The 16,462-nt window shown below is 41.2% G+C and overlaps 1 protein-coding gene across 5 annotated transcripts in view; it reads right to left on the reverse strand.

Annotated features, from left to right (window-relative positions):
- The window catches only part of Sulf1 (sulfatase 1), a 158,911-nt gene that overhangs the window by 107,784 nt on the left and 34,665 nt on the right, over window positions 1-16,462 (reverse strand). For all 5 annotated transcript variants that reach the window (XM_076924354.1, XM_076924356.1, XM_076924355.1 and 2 more), the window contains exon 2: window positions 13,274-13,368. The gene's annotated coding sequence lies outside the window, so the exon portion shown is untranslated. The remainder of the gene's footprint in view (window positions 1-13,273; window positions 13,369-16,462) is intronic.

The raw sequence follows: 16,462 nt of genomic DNA on the forward strand, positions 1-16,462 counted from the left end.
CTTTGGTCTTGTCGTACTCTCCTGAGACAGGTTCATTAGCACAAAGCAAGCTTCCTGAGTCGACTGCTCAGGTATTTTGTCACAGTGATGGGCATTTAAAACACACCTGGCCCATAGGAATGTTCACTGAATATCGGTTGCATTGATGAATGCTTAAGTAAAAGAAGAAACAAGGCAAAAAAAAAAAAAAAAAAAAAAAAAAAAAAAAAAAAAAAAAAAAAAAAAAAAAAGAATTAAATAGGTCTCCAAGCTATTTACTTGAAAATCCTTTTGTTGAGACATCAAAAGAAATTCCTTCCTCAAATACTTTGCCTGACACCAGAGCCTCAATTCCCCAGCCTGTCTGGTTTCCCAATTAGAGTGAATGAATGCCAAGTGGCTGAAAAATTCTCCCCCCCCCCCCCGCCCCCATTACACTACAAGGTGTCAGTCCACCTCACCCTTTAGGAATGGCTATACACACTCTGGAGACATTACAATGGCAGCTTTAAAAGGTGAAATTAGATGAGTAGCCTCATTTGAGGATCTGATATAAAATCACAACCTCCAGCAGGTTTATCTAAAGGCTTGGCCAAGTTTCCTAGAAGCCTGGCCCACCCTGAAAGAGAACCCAGGCTGGTAGATCTTTTCAAATGGAAAATGCAGTGGCTTCAAGTGGTTTCAACCCCAAACCAGGTGGAACCTGAGGCTTTGGCAAAGGCTCCTTTTAAATTCTTAACTGGGAAATGTAAACCAAGGGGAGAATGTTCGGGAAAGAAAACAAAACAAAACAAAACAAAAAACCAAAAAAGCAAAGTGAAACTAAACCCATAGTTTTAAACAGCTTTGCAAACGCCAATTTAAATCTCTGCTCTTTTAATGCCATCTTACTCTGATGTGCAACAGAACAGTCACTACATTGAATGTTTTGCCATAATAATGCACGAGGTTTTTGTTCTGCTGGTAAAATTGCTGGGGTCCTCAACATGCATGCAGACGTTAAGGTATGTCCACATAATCACAGAACAGAGTTAAAGGGTGACTTGCCAAAGCCAACTAGAAGAACAAACGAAGAGACTGGACATTATACTCATGGTAGACTTTCTTACCTAAAATACTGCTATCAACCAAAGAGGTAAGAAATACAGAAGGAAAGGGGACAAATGGTTGTAAGGATCCTGTAGATCAGTGGTTCTCAACTTTGAATTGAAGATCAGATTTTTATATTATGATTCATAATAGTTGTAAAATTACTGTCATGAAATAGCAACAAAATGACTTTATGGTTGGGGTCACCACAACCTGAGGAACTATACTAAAGGGTCACAGAATTAGGAAGATTGAGAACCAGTGTTGTGTTATAGATGTAAAGGAATATTAAATATTAAAAGACTAAAAGACTGTGTAGTATTGATAACAATAATATTGTGAGAACCAGATTTGAACTACAAAGCAGGTAGTGTGTTTCTTAGTTATACAGCTGGAATATTTGTGAATTTTAGGGATCCTTCAGTAATGAACTGAAGCTATGAGAGGTAGGAAAGATAGAACCAATGCAGAGATTTTTAGCATCGGCAATTTGTTAAGAGACTTCTATTAAGTCTGACATGTTTCATTTATGAATATTATTTCATATCATATCCCTTTTCAAGATATTGAATTAAGATTTTATAGGGGCTGGAGAGATGCCTCAGGGGTTAAGAACATTGGCTGCTCATCCAGAGGACCTGGGTTCAGTTCTCAGCAACCCTTAGTTCCAGGGCATCTGATGCCCTATTCTAGCCTTCAATGACACAAGATATACATGGTACACATGCATACACACAGGCAAAAACTCATACACACAAAATAAAAGCAAATAAATATTTAAAATAAGATTTTAGAAAAAAAATATTGAATATGAAAATGGAGGACATTTCCTGTCCTTCATGGCAATTTGACTATCTTTTCTTTTGAGTTAACTTTCTGACATAGGAATGAGGCAAGACAGGCAGTCCAAAAGACAACCAAGTTTAAATTAAAAACCTATTAGAGTACTTAAGAAGACTCTAGAAGTTCTAACCCTGCTATTTATGCACCAAGACAGAAACCCTTGAAGGTAGACACTCTGGTCATCAGTATCCTATAGTCTCTGGAAACATGGTTTTTCTTCCTTTTGAGTACAGTCCTTAAGTTGTGAAATAATAATTCTTCTTCTTCTTCTTCTTCTTCTTCTTCTTCTTCTTCTTCTTCTTCTTCTTCTTCTTCTTCTTCTTCTTCTTCTTCTTCTTCTTCTTCTTCCCCCTCCCCCTCCCCCTCCCCTTCCTCCTCCTCCTCCTCTTTCTTTTCTTCTTCTTTTTCTGAGACAGGGTTTCTCTGTATATCCCTGGCTGTCCTGGAACTCACTCTGTAGACCAGGCTGGCCTCGAACTCAGAAATCTGCCGGCCTCTGCCTCCCAAGTGCTGGGACCAACGGCATGCACCAAGACTGCCCCGGCTACAACAACAAATTTTAAGAAAAAGTAGACCATAAGGAAGTAATGGCAACTGGGGAAAAACAAAACAAAACCAAATCAACCAAATAGAAATACTAACTGGAAGAACCACAGTAGTGAAACCAAAGTCTTTGAAGATGTGAATTCTGTCTCAGTAACTGGAGGTGGCTGGCGATGTTAGCATCAGCAGTGGTGATACTGATATAGTGGCAGTCTGGGAAAAAGTGGTGGGAATGAATAAATATTTGAAGGAAGAATTATTGGAAAAGTACTTCAAAGGCTCAAGTTGCCACAAACAGGGTGAGGGCAGCGTAGTGAACGCTGTAAAAACCTACATGGCATAGGCCTTTGATAAATTTAAAATTCAGAGTTTTCAACTTTTAGTACCCACACTGCATGACAAGCAGAAATTCAACCCGCCACCTCATGGATAGAGACATCGACGAGATTGTGTGAAATTACCATCAGGCTGTGTTCAAGGTTCACATGAGATGTAAATGACTTTTGTCTGTAGACTTGAGTCTCATCTCTAAGATCTCATGATGTATGTAACTATTCTAAAATCTAAAAGACAACAAAATAATCTGAAACCTGAAATATTACAAAGATTTTGGATCATTACCGAATATAGAACATATCTCTATCTCCCTCTCCCTCTCCTTCTCCCTCCATATATATATATATATATCCCTAAGCACACTCTTACAACATTTAGCAACCTTGTACCCTTCTTTTGTACCAAAACCAAGATGGCTGAGCTGACCGTCATGAAGAATGAAAAAACAGAAGTCGACAAGGGTAGCACAGAGTAGAAGAAAAGGCTCTTTGTGTTTGTTTGTTTTGTTTTTTTGAGACAGTGTTTCTCTTTGTAGCCCTGGCTGTCCTGGAACTCACTCTATGGACCAGGCTGGCCTTGAACTCAGAGATAAGCCTGCCCCTGCCTCTGCCTCCACCTGTCGAGAGGCTTTTTGTTCTCTTTGCCTCATTCACTAGTCTCATTTATTTATTTCTCTTCTCAAATTTCATAATTAACTTAAGGAGAGGCCCAAGGCCGTCCATACCCTGTCTTCCCATACCCATACTGAGTTTGTCTCTCCTCTCTCTCTCTCTCTCTCTCTCTCTCTCTCTCTCTCTCTCTCTCTCTCTCTCTCTTCTTTCTCCACCGTCTCATGTTTCTTTAACCTTCTGTATAAGTCACTGTCCTGTCAGGGAGACAAAAAACTTAAGGAAGGAAAGTTATTTTCTGCTGTACAGGTGTCAGTGGCTTCACATAGCTCATGATCACTTGGAACCATTGCTTTTAGGCCCTAACAAGACAGGAACACGGTGATGGAGGAAAGCTTCTCACTGAAGGCCACAAAGAAGCAGGTCAAGAGAAGAGACTGAGGGAGAGAGGAGGAAAAAGAGAGAAGGGCCTGGAAAGGCCCTTCTGCCCTTCAAGGACATACCTCTAGTGACCTAGTTCCTTAGTGAGCTAGTTCCTCTAAGGGTACACCCCTAGTGAACTAGTTTCTCAAACCAAGCTCCTCTTTCCAAGGTTGTCATCAAATTTTGATTCCAGTAACAGGCTAGTCCATTGATTAAGACAGATTCCTCATGATCCTAGTACTTCCCACCTCTGAGCACGCCATATGACTGAGACTTTCAGGAACTTTGTTTTTTGGAAGACATTCCCAACTGACCCATAATACAAAAATGAAGTGACAATTAGAAAACAGCAGGGGATCCAAACTCAAGCAGAAATCTGTATTCTTAGTGTTTATCTCACTCACAGAGCAGTAAAACCAGGGATAAGAAGGATTTGCATTTCAAGACAGACACCTCTGCTGGTGATAACTCCTCCATTCTTCCTGAAGTCTCCCTCAGGTAGGAAAGGTTCTTCAAAGGCCACTTCAGTGGGCAGCATTTCCAGACATGCAAAAAAGCCAACCTTTCAGTCTAGTTACAACCAGGTCCACTGAAGTGCCTACTGGCTTTCAGCTGCTGCTTGACAAAAGCCCTGTGTTTTGATAGTCACAACAATGGTCTGTCACCTTGAGGGGTTAGTAACTTAGAGAATGGATGCTCAGACATGTATTCGCAAGTCATGCCATATGATCTCTGTCTTAATATTTCCACACCTGGGGAGAAAGTTCTTTGAACCAGATGGACTTGCAAATGAGAAATGTAAACCACATTCCTGTCTTTCCACCCAGAAGGACATTTCAGCACTACTAACCTGAGACCCTGTACTTGAGAGAGGTTCTTCTATAAATTAATGCTTGAAGGTGGGAAAGGCTAACAGGAAAACTGAACATTTCCCTGGAGAGAAAGCAGTGCATGACACACACAGACAGCAAGCTGTGGGTGTCTTTTTTGAGTTGGGGGTGTTCCTGGCTTCTGTCAGAACGATCCCAATAGTGACAGTCTCTCAACCATTTTAGCGCATGACAGGAGCCAATCAACATTAAAAGTTGTAGAGCCCTCCACTGGGAGCTGGTCTGGCCATGGTCTTCTTTCTAATTGTCTGGATTTGGAGCTAGCCCTTAGCTGAAGGTCAACAACTATGACCACATCATGTTCTCACTAATTCTCTTTGCTTCCAGTCCTAAAGCTCACAAATGGTCTTCATTGTGTTTTAGATTGACTTACAGTTTTCTAGCACTGAACATGGAGTTGAAACCCTGGGGATTCTATAGCTTCTCTTCTTTGCAAAACCATTTTGAATATGTGCCAACCATCAAAAAAACACACATTGGGATTCATTTACTGGCAGATCGACATCAAGGTAAAAGAATAATGAGGGAGAAGAAGGTGCTGGGAACAGTGCGGCCTGATGGGAAGCAATGGTCCCACACAATGCCTTAGTCTTTCTGTATTACAACAACAGCAAGAGGTTATGTTTGAGTGGCTTCCTATGCTGTTTCCCTCCTAAAGTGCTTTTGCATTCTTTATTTACAACATCCCCACTAGGGAAAAATGAGACAAGTACATTCTAATTCCCTAGAAAGTTACAGCCTGAGTGCCTAACACCAGAGCCAGCATCTTCGCTCTTGGTTCTTAGTCCCATATTGTTATCAGGAGACAAACCCCCTGGAGTCTATATAGCACAGCACTGGCTACGTGGAATGGCAGCCATTCCAAGTGTTAAGCACCATCACATAGGTACCTCTGGCTGGACTAGGTTCCTATGAGTTATAGGATGTGGACAGATCAAATTAATTAAATGCCTGGGACTTTTGGGCTTTTTCTTCTCCATCTTTCTCTCTGTAGTATAAAAAAAACCCATCAATTCATTTAACTCCATTATTGGTAAAATATCTAAAAGCTAATAGCTTTGAAAATTAGTTTTATTGTGAATCTCTTTGTAATATGCCAAGACTAAGTTGCCTTGTTTGTAAATAGATTTGCTTAAAAAGCCATGTGTAAGAGAAAAGATTTGAGAGGATGGTTTTCAGCTGACATTCATTCTAAAGCCCCCCCCGCCCCCCCCCCAAAAAGCCAGGTTCAGAACTAAGTCTTTTAGTTAGGAGAAATGACAGAAGTTCTGGTTAGTCAACAAAATGATGGTCTGGGTATTAGGTCTATCTTGCACCTTACTGACACAAATTGGTATAGTTATGCTCTAATTGTATTTTGAGAGAAAAGTTTTATTTTAACAGGAAGGGTGATATGTAGGAGGAGCTAAGGTGGGAGGAGTATGGAAAGGAAGAGGAGGAGTAAGGAGAAGAGGAGGAGGAGGAGAGGAGCAGCCAGGTGATGAGAGAGAGAGAGTGAGGGGGAACATGGAGGCGGATGCTCACATGACTCTGCCAGTCAAAGATAGTTGATCTAGGTTGGGTGTTGGGTTACACTTCTGATTGATATTGAGCATTACCAAACTTATAAAGCCTTTGATTAACATTAAAAAAATTGTATAAAAGCAAAAAGGAGAAGGGGGCATGGGATAGAGGTTTTCTAGGAAGGGGAAATGGGGAAAGGGGATGGCATCTGAAATGTACATAAAATATCCAATAAAAAATCATGTGTATTTTAAATACTAGTGTACACTGAGAGTCAACAAGGAGCTTAGGTGTCCTTTAAAAACAAAAAGAAAGTAAGGAAAATGGAAAATTTGGGAGCTTATGATAGTGTTGACAGTTTGTTCAGAAATATTTATTTATTTTTAAGTGTAAAATAATTACCCTTAATTTTTTCGGGCTGGAGAGAAACACCAGCAATTAAAAGCATTTAATGTTCTTGCAGAAGACCTGAGTTTAGTTCCTAGTACTAGTCTCAGAGGGCTCACAGCCACCCGTAACTCCAGCTGTAGGGAACCTAGTTCCACTTTCTGGCCTTTCTGGGCATCTGAACACACATACACATTAATAAAAACACATTTAATCTTATAAAAATTAATTCTGCTTTCTCAAACACCCTCTATTTAGTCTACCTTTCATTTCTAAATAAGGGTGGTAGAAATTATTGTTTACTTTAGAATCTGCCCCTACAGGACTCTATCTAAATGCTCTTCTTTGTATTTTGGTAGCAGTAGCCCAAAGGGCTCTCAAGCCTGTGTGTCACATAGCTTAGATAAAAGATCAGACTCCCTAGTAATTCAAGGACACAATAAGGAGATGAATGTGAATTCCCATGGCATTATTTTTGCTTTACATTTTCACATAGTCTAAGAGAAAGACATGAACTCTGAATGTATGTGTGCTCTTGAAGACAACTGGTTTACCAAAAATGAGTGTTTTCTACAAGTCTCCACGCTACAGATGTCTCTGTAAAGAGCCTGCACACTGTGTTTCAGTTCTCGTCGTAAAACCATATAGAAAAAGGCTTAGCCAGTGGCGAATTCCTTTGAAGCTCTATTAATGCGGTGACAATAGATTTGACCTTCCTGCCTAATTATTCTGGAGATGGCTTCTTCGAAAGTGTACCCTTCACTTGTAATTATCATGCACTCTTGTGAAATTTAAGCAGATAAATGAGGTCAAATTAGGCCATTCCAGAGAGAAGAAATATAGTATTCAGAGAGAAGAAATTCAGTATACCTGTGGCTGGAACTAGGAACACAGGATCAACCAACATAAATCAAATGGTTCAGGCAAAGGGCAGTGCTTCCTTTCAGAAAGTAACTTCCTGAAAGGGTGCACAGAGGAATATATTCCTTCTTAACTTGAGTGTGTTAGACTTCTCCTACGAGAAGAAATAATAATTTAACTCATCAGATCTGGTACCAAGCTGTGCTGCAGTACTGTTTCTTTATAGATCAGAACCAGTGTGGATTATTTCCACACTGGATGGAAAGATGCTGCTTTTTTTTGTGTGTGTGTCTCCAGGGTTGAGGAGGAGACAGAATCACGTGAATAGCAGCTCTGAGATAGTTTCTGAGAAATACCACGGCACAGAAATCTGTTCTAAAAACTTTTGGCTCCCAACACAGAATAAGACCATTGTTGTGTGACCTGATTTCATTTCAGTGATTGTCCTGGCAAAGAATGACATCATCCCATTCTTTTTTTTTTTTTTTTTTTTTTTTGATGGTCACTTGTGAATGTCTGGCAGTCCCAACCCTCAACATAATTGGACTACATTCTCTCAACAGGGGAATGGCTGTCTTCCTGCTAACTTCCCATCTGAATGTTATCATTATGGCAAGAGCAGAGAGAGAGGTTTTCCTTGACCATGAAGGTCCCTGGAGTTGGCTTTGTCCTCCTGTAAAACAAAGCACTGTTCTATTGGTAGCCAGAGCCGCTGAGCAGTCGCCTTGTTTAATGCTGAGACAGGTCATGACTAAATGAGAAGAGAGGTTGTGCCAGTGAGAGATGGTACAAGCGGACCGACCCGTGTTTCTCATCCCACTGGTATCTGCTATAGTCTTTGAACACAAACTCACCAGGCTGCAAGTGGAGTCCAAAGGAGACAGATCTGCCTCCACGTTGCATTCTCAGCACCACAAATGAAACCCAGTATTTGATGATGTGCTATCTAAAAGGACCTGCTTAACTGTATACAAGTATGTGTGACTTTTCCTTACTAACCCTTGTCCCTTGCATAGATTTTTATTGGAGACACATGTCAAAGTCTTTTAGCCTCAAAAGGGTGAATGGACAATGCATAGAATGTGTCTGAATGAAAGGCAGCATTGGAATACAGCCACATAGACTTCCTTCCTACCCACTGTGCTTCTGGAATGTTGTTTCTTGTAGGGAAAGAGCAAAAGCAACTTAAGTGTCCCAGCCAACGTAAGAGAGCATTCTGCACAAGTCAGGGAGTACTCAGATGGTAATGCACACACTATTACAAGGTGTTTGTTACCAATAGAAGGACAATCAGAGTAAAATCTTCTATCTTCCATTTGTGAGGTTCTAGGAGATACTAAACACCACCATATAGAATTATCACATAGACTAAAAAATAACGCCAAGTTTCTATTATTATACCAAATGTATACGCACACAGAAAAGGCTGATGCATTTGAGCTTTGTGCCATTTTTGTTTTCTTTTAAAGTTTTTTTAAAGTTTCACAGATGTCAACTATTATGCTGTCTAACAATTAATGCATACTTTTAAATAAAATTAGCATTTGGTTGCCTTCTTTAAGGAGAAATGTTCAAAGAAAGAGTCCTCATAAGACAAATATCATATAGACTAAAGTGTCAAAGCACTGAGGCATGCTTATGAGGATAAAAGTTTCCATCCTGGAAGAGGAGAAGTGACTCAGTGGTTAAGCACGTACTGCTCCTTCAGCGGACGTAGGTTTGGTTCTCAGCATCTATACGATGGCTCAAAACTGTGAATATGGTTGGTCTTATTAGGAGGTGTGGCCTTGTTGGAATAGGTGTGGCCTTGTTAGAGGAAGTATGTCACTGGGGGATAGGTTTTGAGACCCTTCTATTAACTGTCTGGAAGTCAGTCAGTCTTCTAGTAGTCTTCACATCAAGATGCAGAACTCTCAGCTTCTGCTCTAGCACAGGGTCTGCCTGGACCATGCCATGTTTCCTGCCATGTTGTTAACGGGCTGAACCTGTCAGCCAGCCCCAGTTAAATATCGTCCTTTATAAGAGTTGCCTTGGTCATGGTGTATTTTCACAGCGATGGAAACCCTAACTAAGACAGTTTCTGTAACTCAAGTTCCAAAGGAGCTAATACCCTCTGGCCTCCATGCACCCATGTGGTGCCCAAGATACCCTCTGTCTCTGTCTCTCTTTTTCTCTGTCTCTCTCTGTATCTCTCTGTTTCTTGTCTCTGTCTTTGTGTCTGTCTGTAATCTCTCACTCTCTTACACACACACACACACACACACAGTAAATAGAACAAAATATGTTTTTAAATTTCCATTCCAGTTAGGTATCTTTAAGACTGTGGATGTAGTGCCTTCCAACACGCACAAAGCCCTGGGTTCAATCCTCAAAACTTTAACACTGGACTGAGTGTCTCTAAAATCTTAACATGTGGGAGGTAGGTATCAAGGTCAGAAATGGAAGGCTACAGAGTGCATTTGATGCCAGCCTGCACTATGAGACCCTGTCATAACAAAGGGAAGCAGCCACCAACAGCGTTACACGAGGCCTTCATTTCCTTACAGACAGCTTAGCCATTACTATAAGCTAACCCATCTAGGTGCACCCAACCTTGTCCAACAGTGCCTTGGCAGAGCCCAGAAGGGATGATACCAGCCATTTCTCTTCTGACAGCGAGCAGTGCTCAATGAAAGTTAACTATCTGTTCCCACGTGGGAGTACTTTCCATGTTAATCCTAAAGTTCCCAAAGGTCCTGAGACAGTTCTCAGTGTTCTTTTGTTGACTTTCATATCACAATTTATCTGTCCTTAGAACAAAGTCCAGCTTTCTAGGGGCTCGAAAGACATATCTGTGTAATACCACAAATACCTTTTGTTTCTTTCCGTCTCTGTCTGTGTCTCTCTCTCTGTTACACACACACACACACACACACACACACCCGTACTAAGCAATTTGAAAAATAAATTTAAATGTCTTTTTAGGATGACTCAACATTTAAGGGCAGCTGCTGCTCTTGCAGAGGCCCTGGACTCCATTCTCAGCCCCCACATGGTAGGTAACAATTGACTGCAATTCCAATTGACATCTCTCTGTCACTGTGGGCACCAAGCATGCAGGCAAAATACCCACATCCATAAAATAAAAATTAAAGAATTTGTTTTAAAAAGTCAGTCTTCTGGCAACCCAACTGAAGAGGTTTAAGTGTGAAATGTCCTTCACAGGCCCATGGGTTTGAATACTTGGTTCAAACTGCTGACATTCTCTGGGAGGCTTAGAACAGGCCCTACAGTTGATACAGGCCACTGGGGCAGACCCTTGAGAAGGTGTTACCTGCTTCCAGTGTCACCCAAACACGCTTCCTGAACTGCCGAGACGTAAATGAGTTTATTCTGTGAGTTCTCATCCTACAGACAAAGCTCTGCTGCCACTGTGGCCTGCCATGGCAGGCCTGAAACTGTGAGTCTAGATAACCTGCCTTCCCTTTGCTTGTTCCTGTCAAGAATGCCACCATGGCAAGCCAAGTGACTAACAGAGAAATTCAGGAGGTGCCTGAGGTTTGCCTACAGCACCTCCTGGTTCTGTTTGTTGAGTTTGGTGGTAATGAGAACTTCTAAAACTGGGGAAGCGGCTTGACTTAGTGATGCTGGAGAATGAACAGAGACCTCGTTCACCCTAGGAATGTGTTCTAGCTATGCTCTCAGTCCAAGTGGTTTGTGTGTGTGTGTGTGTGTGTGCGCGCGCGCACATGCGTTTGTATGTACACATGTATTTAACCTTATTAGTGGGAAGGGCATGGATATGCTTCAGGTGTGAGGACAACCTTGTGGACTGGCCTCTTTCATATTTACATGGTTTTGGGAATCAAACACATGCATCAGAGGCCAGCACTTCTACAGGCTGAAGCTCCTCCCTATTCTGAACAAGTAGCTCTTAACACTCAACAACAGTAAGACAGGAAGGAAGGAACATTCTCCAAGGATGGCATGAATAGAGAAGCAAAGAAAATGGCACAGGCCACAATTCTGAGGCCACATTTGTCAGTAACATGTTCTCAGTTGTCCAGACCCACACTAACAGGACCTATTTCTTTCTACAAAACTCCCTGTACAGGAGAATCAGGTATATGAATGCAGAATCGGCTCAGGAGGGACAGCCAGTCAGACATAATGTTTTCATTTTTCTGTCCAAAAATGGAAAAAGGAGATTGGAACCAGCTTTGCAGGGAGCCGGCAGATTGCTAAGAAATACGTGTCCTGCATGTTAAAGTTGAGCAAAGGACTCGATCCAGCAGTAAAGAAAACAATCTACTTCCTCATAAAAAGAATACACTGAAAACCAAAAAGGGTATGAGACTTAAAGGAGAAAATTTCTCATTATATAGAGGAAAGTGTGAAATGAGAAGTCACTGCTTAGATAAAAGCAATAGACTTCCAGAAACGTGGCCATGTCATAATGTGGGACAACCTAAGATGCAATGGGGTAGCTGGCTTCAGTAGTCCCCCGGGAAAGCAGTGCTTAATGTTTTTATCTCCTCTGTAGTTAATTTTCAGTGGCATCATATTTAATGGCAACCTTGGTCTCAGAGAAACGCAGACACATTGGCCTCGAGGTTCATAAAGAGATGTGCCTTTCAGCACCTCCTTTCTTAAGCATGTGCCGTATGAGAAAGCATGCCTTTTTCTGTTTGAAAATGATTTCCTCCCGAAGTCAGGGGCATTTGCGTTTCTTGAGACCAGGTGTTGCCAGGTAACCCTGGCCCACCTTGCACTCTGGATACAATGTTTCTTCATCTTCTGAATCCTGGGATTGCAGGCATGTGCCACCTTTCCCAGCTGCTCCCAGCTTTGACATAAGGAGGTCTCCTTTCCAACATCTGAGCTTTCTATCGACTCCACTTGCAGTTGACAAGTGGAGTAGCCTGACTGTCATAGTGATGTCCCAGACAGAGAAACTGGTGGCGGGTGTCTGAGATTGAATACTGAGACATTCAAGTCACACTGGGTGCCAAGAACCTTCCAACCATTCCCTTTCCACTGTTGTGCATAGGAGAATGGAATACAAAAAACGCCCCTCAGAAGACAGACCTGAAATCCAGACAGAATGGAAGATTTTGTTTTGTTTTCTCTTCCTGTGTGAGATTCATGAACTTTCTAGTGATTAGAGGACTGTTTCCAAGACAACCTGGCTCAATGCAAGCCTTTGAAGGAAAACCAAACAAAAGATAAAGGGTCTGAGACAAAAGAACTCAGCAGTTTATACTGTATAAGCTAGGGCTGGGGTTGAATTGGACATCTGAGGAACAGCTTGTTGGAGTGTAGACTCCTGGAAATCCAACTTCTTGGTGTGTTCTTGTGACCAATGTCTAATTGCACAGTTCTCCCTGCTCCCACACCATTCTAGGTGCTACCCCTTGTAGATAAGAAAGCATGAAGGCAAGCCGTGGACAGGACATGTGACATCTGTCCACTCCTGATATTGCAGTACACTGGGGTGGGTGGCTGGCCTGCCATTTATTTTCTGACTCTTTCAAGGCAGAAATCTACCTAGGTTTTAAGAACCATATGATGTTAAGTCCTGTGTCTCTTTAGAGTCCTATGTATTATGCAGTTTGTGGCATTCCTGAGGACTGATACTAAGATATGACTCTGCTACCTCCAAGGCCTCTCTTGACTCTCTCCACCAAGATGGGGAATGGCATAGGAATGGGTTGGACCACGGACTCTGATACCTGTTAGAACTTAAGCTTCCCCATCCACTAGCCATAGTGGCACACAGCACCCAGGTGGTCCCTGGTTCAAGTAGTTAAGAGACAAAGCTTTGATGAGTACCTTTGAAGCTTCCCTGCAATGATTCTGCCTTGAAGAATCTTCATGTCATTTGCCAAATTCACCTTCTCCAGCTGATGGCGGCTGGCCCTCAGCACCTGTGATGGAGAACAAAGGTATCATCAGTTGTATCTTTGCCAGCAGTTTCTCTCATCTCTCAGATGTCAGCCTTTCATAGCCTCCAAAGGAGAGTATCATTAGCCATAATCTTCTGACAACCACACATTAATTCTTTGAAACATACTGGGTAATGCAGCCCTATTCTAGAAGCTTCTATTTTGCCTCCTCTTTAAGGGAATAGCTTCCATTAGTGTCATTTTGTACTATTCTTTGCTTGGGTTTCATCCATCCAATAAAGAAGAGTGCCTTTTTTTTTTTTCTTAAAGATTTACAGTGTGTCCCACGTTTAAATGTTGAGGGATCTCTAATTTTAGGTTGTGGGATTTATTTTAAAGGAAAATGCGGTGAATCATAGAATCTTTCCAAAGCTGTTATTTGATGAGTAGCAAAGGGAGCCTTTACAAGAGGTTCAGCTTGTTTCCATTGTGTACTTACAACAGGTGGAAATGTATCTACCGAAAATGTAGACACGTCACCCGAGCAAGCAGCATGTGCTTCCGTGTCTTTCATGAAGCATATCACACCACACATGTACATAGTCTGTATGTACAATGTGTAAATCAGACAAGGAACTAATAGGATAGAATAGGAACATGTCACTCCATATCACAATTTAATACGTCCTGTGCTTTTAAAGTCTTTCTCTTTCTCGTGAAAACAACAGTGTTTAAGAGAGATTTTATAGAGAGCTTGAAGATTTCTTACCTTCCTACAGGTGAGTGCAATTGTATGTTGATCTAAACAGAGGAATCCCCAGAGGCTGTGGGTGCAGACTCTTTGCTTCCACAGACCTTCAACCTCTTGCCCTGGACTGGCTTTGTGGGTTCAGGTTAAGTGTGGGCAGTTTTAGGCTCCACCCTCAGAGCAGTGAGCAGCCAGTCTCTGCTGTGATACAGGATGCTAGGTGTGGTTAGCTTGGCGTAGTATAACATCAAGATAGCCTATATGTCTTCTGACACTGATCTGGTCATACTTCTGTGGGAGGATGGTGGGATCCCGGGTGACAGTACTTACTGGCTATGTGACCTGGAGTGAGATACCTCACTATACCCTTTTGAAGAATAGGGGTTTAAAAGTGTGGGAACTCCCTGGGCCTGATGTGAGGATTATATGAGAACACTCTCTTTAAAAATCATGAAGAATTTCTTCCACAAGCTATTATTACTTGGGTAATTTAAACAATGAATTCTAGGTTGCAAAGTGGGTTTATTTTTGTCACACTTATATATACATATACCTTTGTCCCTGGTTGAGCAAAAACATGTGCAAGGATTTTTAAAAGAATTATCAATATAGACTTTGAATTTTTTTTATGTCGAAAGTGTCAGCTTAGCAATCTGTTAAGCAGCTGAAAATAAAAGAATAAGACAACCTGGATTTATGTCTGCTCCATATACACGCAGAGTCAAACACCTGTACCCCACTGTAGAGAGACCTGTCTATTTGCAAAATAGAGAAAGGTGATTAGGTTAACCTGACCGCCCCAGTGCTCAGTCTCTAATCTCTTCCCTAGGAAGTGTATGGCCCAGAGCCCTTTCCTGGTTTGCCAGTTCACAGCTGGTACTGTAGCCAACCCAGCACTGAATATACAATAGAAATTCACTAAAAATATTTCTTTTTTGGTATGGAGAGATGGCTTAGGGGTTAGGAGAACTGAGTGTCTATTCAGACAACTCAGGCTCTGCTTCTAGCACACGTATGGCATCTCACAACCATCCATAACTCCAATTCCAGGGCCTTTTCTGACCTTTTGGGCTCAGCATGCATGTGGTATATGTATGTGTATATATATATATATATATATATATATATATATATATATATATATGCAAAACACTCATACACAAAGTAAAATAAATAATAAAGTAAAATTTTTAAAGTTTGTTAATGACTTCCTGATAAAAACAAATTTATTCTGTAGTTATTAAATTAGCACCACCTGTGAAAAGTGGAATTGATATTATTGGTTAGATTGGTTATTAAATCATATTTAATTAGTTATTTTAAATTTCAACGATTTTATATGCAGTAAGTTGGTAGATTTTGCACCCTTAAATTCAACTAGCCAAGAATCAAAATGTTTGAAAAATAAATTTCCTATGTACATAACATACACAGACTGTCGCCATTTTCATTTATTCTATAGATAACTATTAGTTAGCATAACAGTTATCTACGTAGTATCTACATTAGACTTGTGTTACAATTAATCTATAAGTAGTTTTAAGTGTCCAGAAACATATGCACATATTACATTTGAATATTATGCATACTGTTTTATAGAAGTCACTTGAGGATTCAGATTGATTTTCAGAATTAAACATCAACTATAGATACCCAGGTACCTTAGGCTGTGCTTACCCTGTGCAGCATGGCTTTGTCTCACAAGCCTAGCACCCCAACAGGGAGAAAGAAACATAGCCTAGCACCTTTGTGTCTCGCTTTCCTGAGTAGCCTTCTGACACCCCAGCGGTAAGGCTGAAACACAGAACTGCAGGTTGGTGGCCAATGACCCCTGAGAAAATGGAGACCCACAATAGGTTATCATTCTGTAGTTCAGGCTGGTCAGAATTCATTATGCAAGCTAGGTTGAGCTCTGTCTTGTCTTAAGTACCTAAACGCGGAGATTGTAGACATGACACCTTACCCCAGCTTTGGTAATTTTGTCTGGTAACATAAACCCAGGTGAGGCTCCAAGAGCAGTTGTCCTGGGTAAAATGTGACTAAAGATCGATCTCCTTGGCACCAGTTCCTCAGCTCGTTGTTGCCTTAGTAATTTTCTACTGCTATAAGACACCATGACCAATGCAAGTCATTCCCTTACAGTTTCAGAGAGTTGGAGTCCATGACAACAAAGCAGAGGCTTTATAGTGGCAACAGCTAAGAATTCACATCCTGTTCCACAAGAAGGGAACAGAGAGATACTAGGAAATAAGTCTTTTGAAATCACAACATTCTTCCCAAGGCTGTGTTAGACCTCCTCTAATAAGGGCATAAATCCAAAAACAGTTTTATAAACTGGAGGCCAAGTATTTAAACATATGAGCCTATTGGGACTATTCATTCATTCAT

The sequence above is a fragment of the Arvicanthis niloticus genome, chromosome 25, assembly GCF_011762505.2.
Source record: "Arvicanthis niloticus isolate mArvNil1 chromosome 25, mArvNil1.pat.X, whole genome shotgun sequence".
Taxonomy (NCBI): domain Eukaryota; kingdom Metazoa; phylum Chordata; class Mammalia; order Rodentia; family Muridae; genus Arvicanthis; species Arvicanthis niloticus.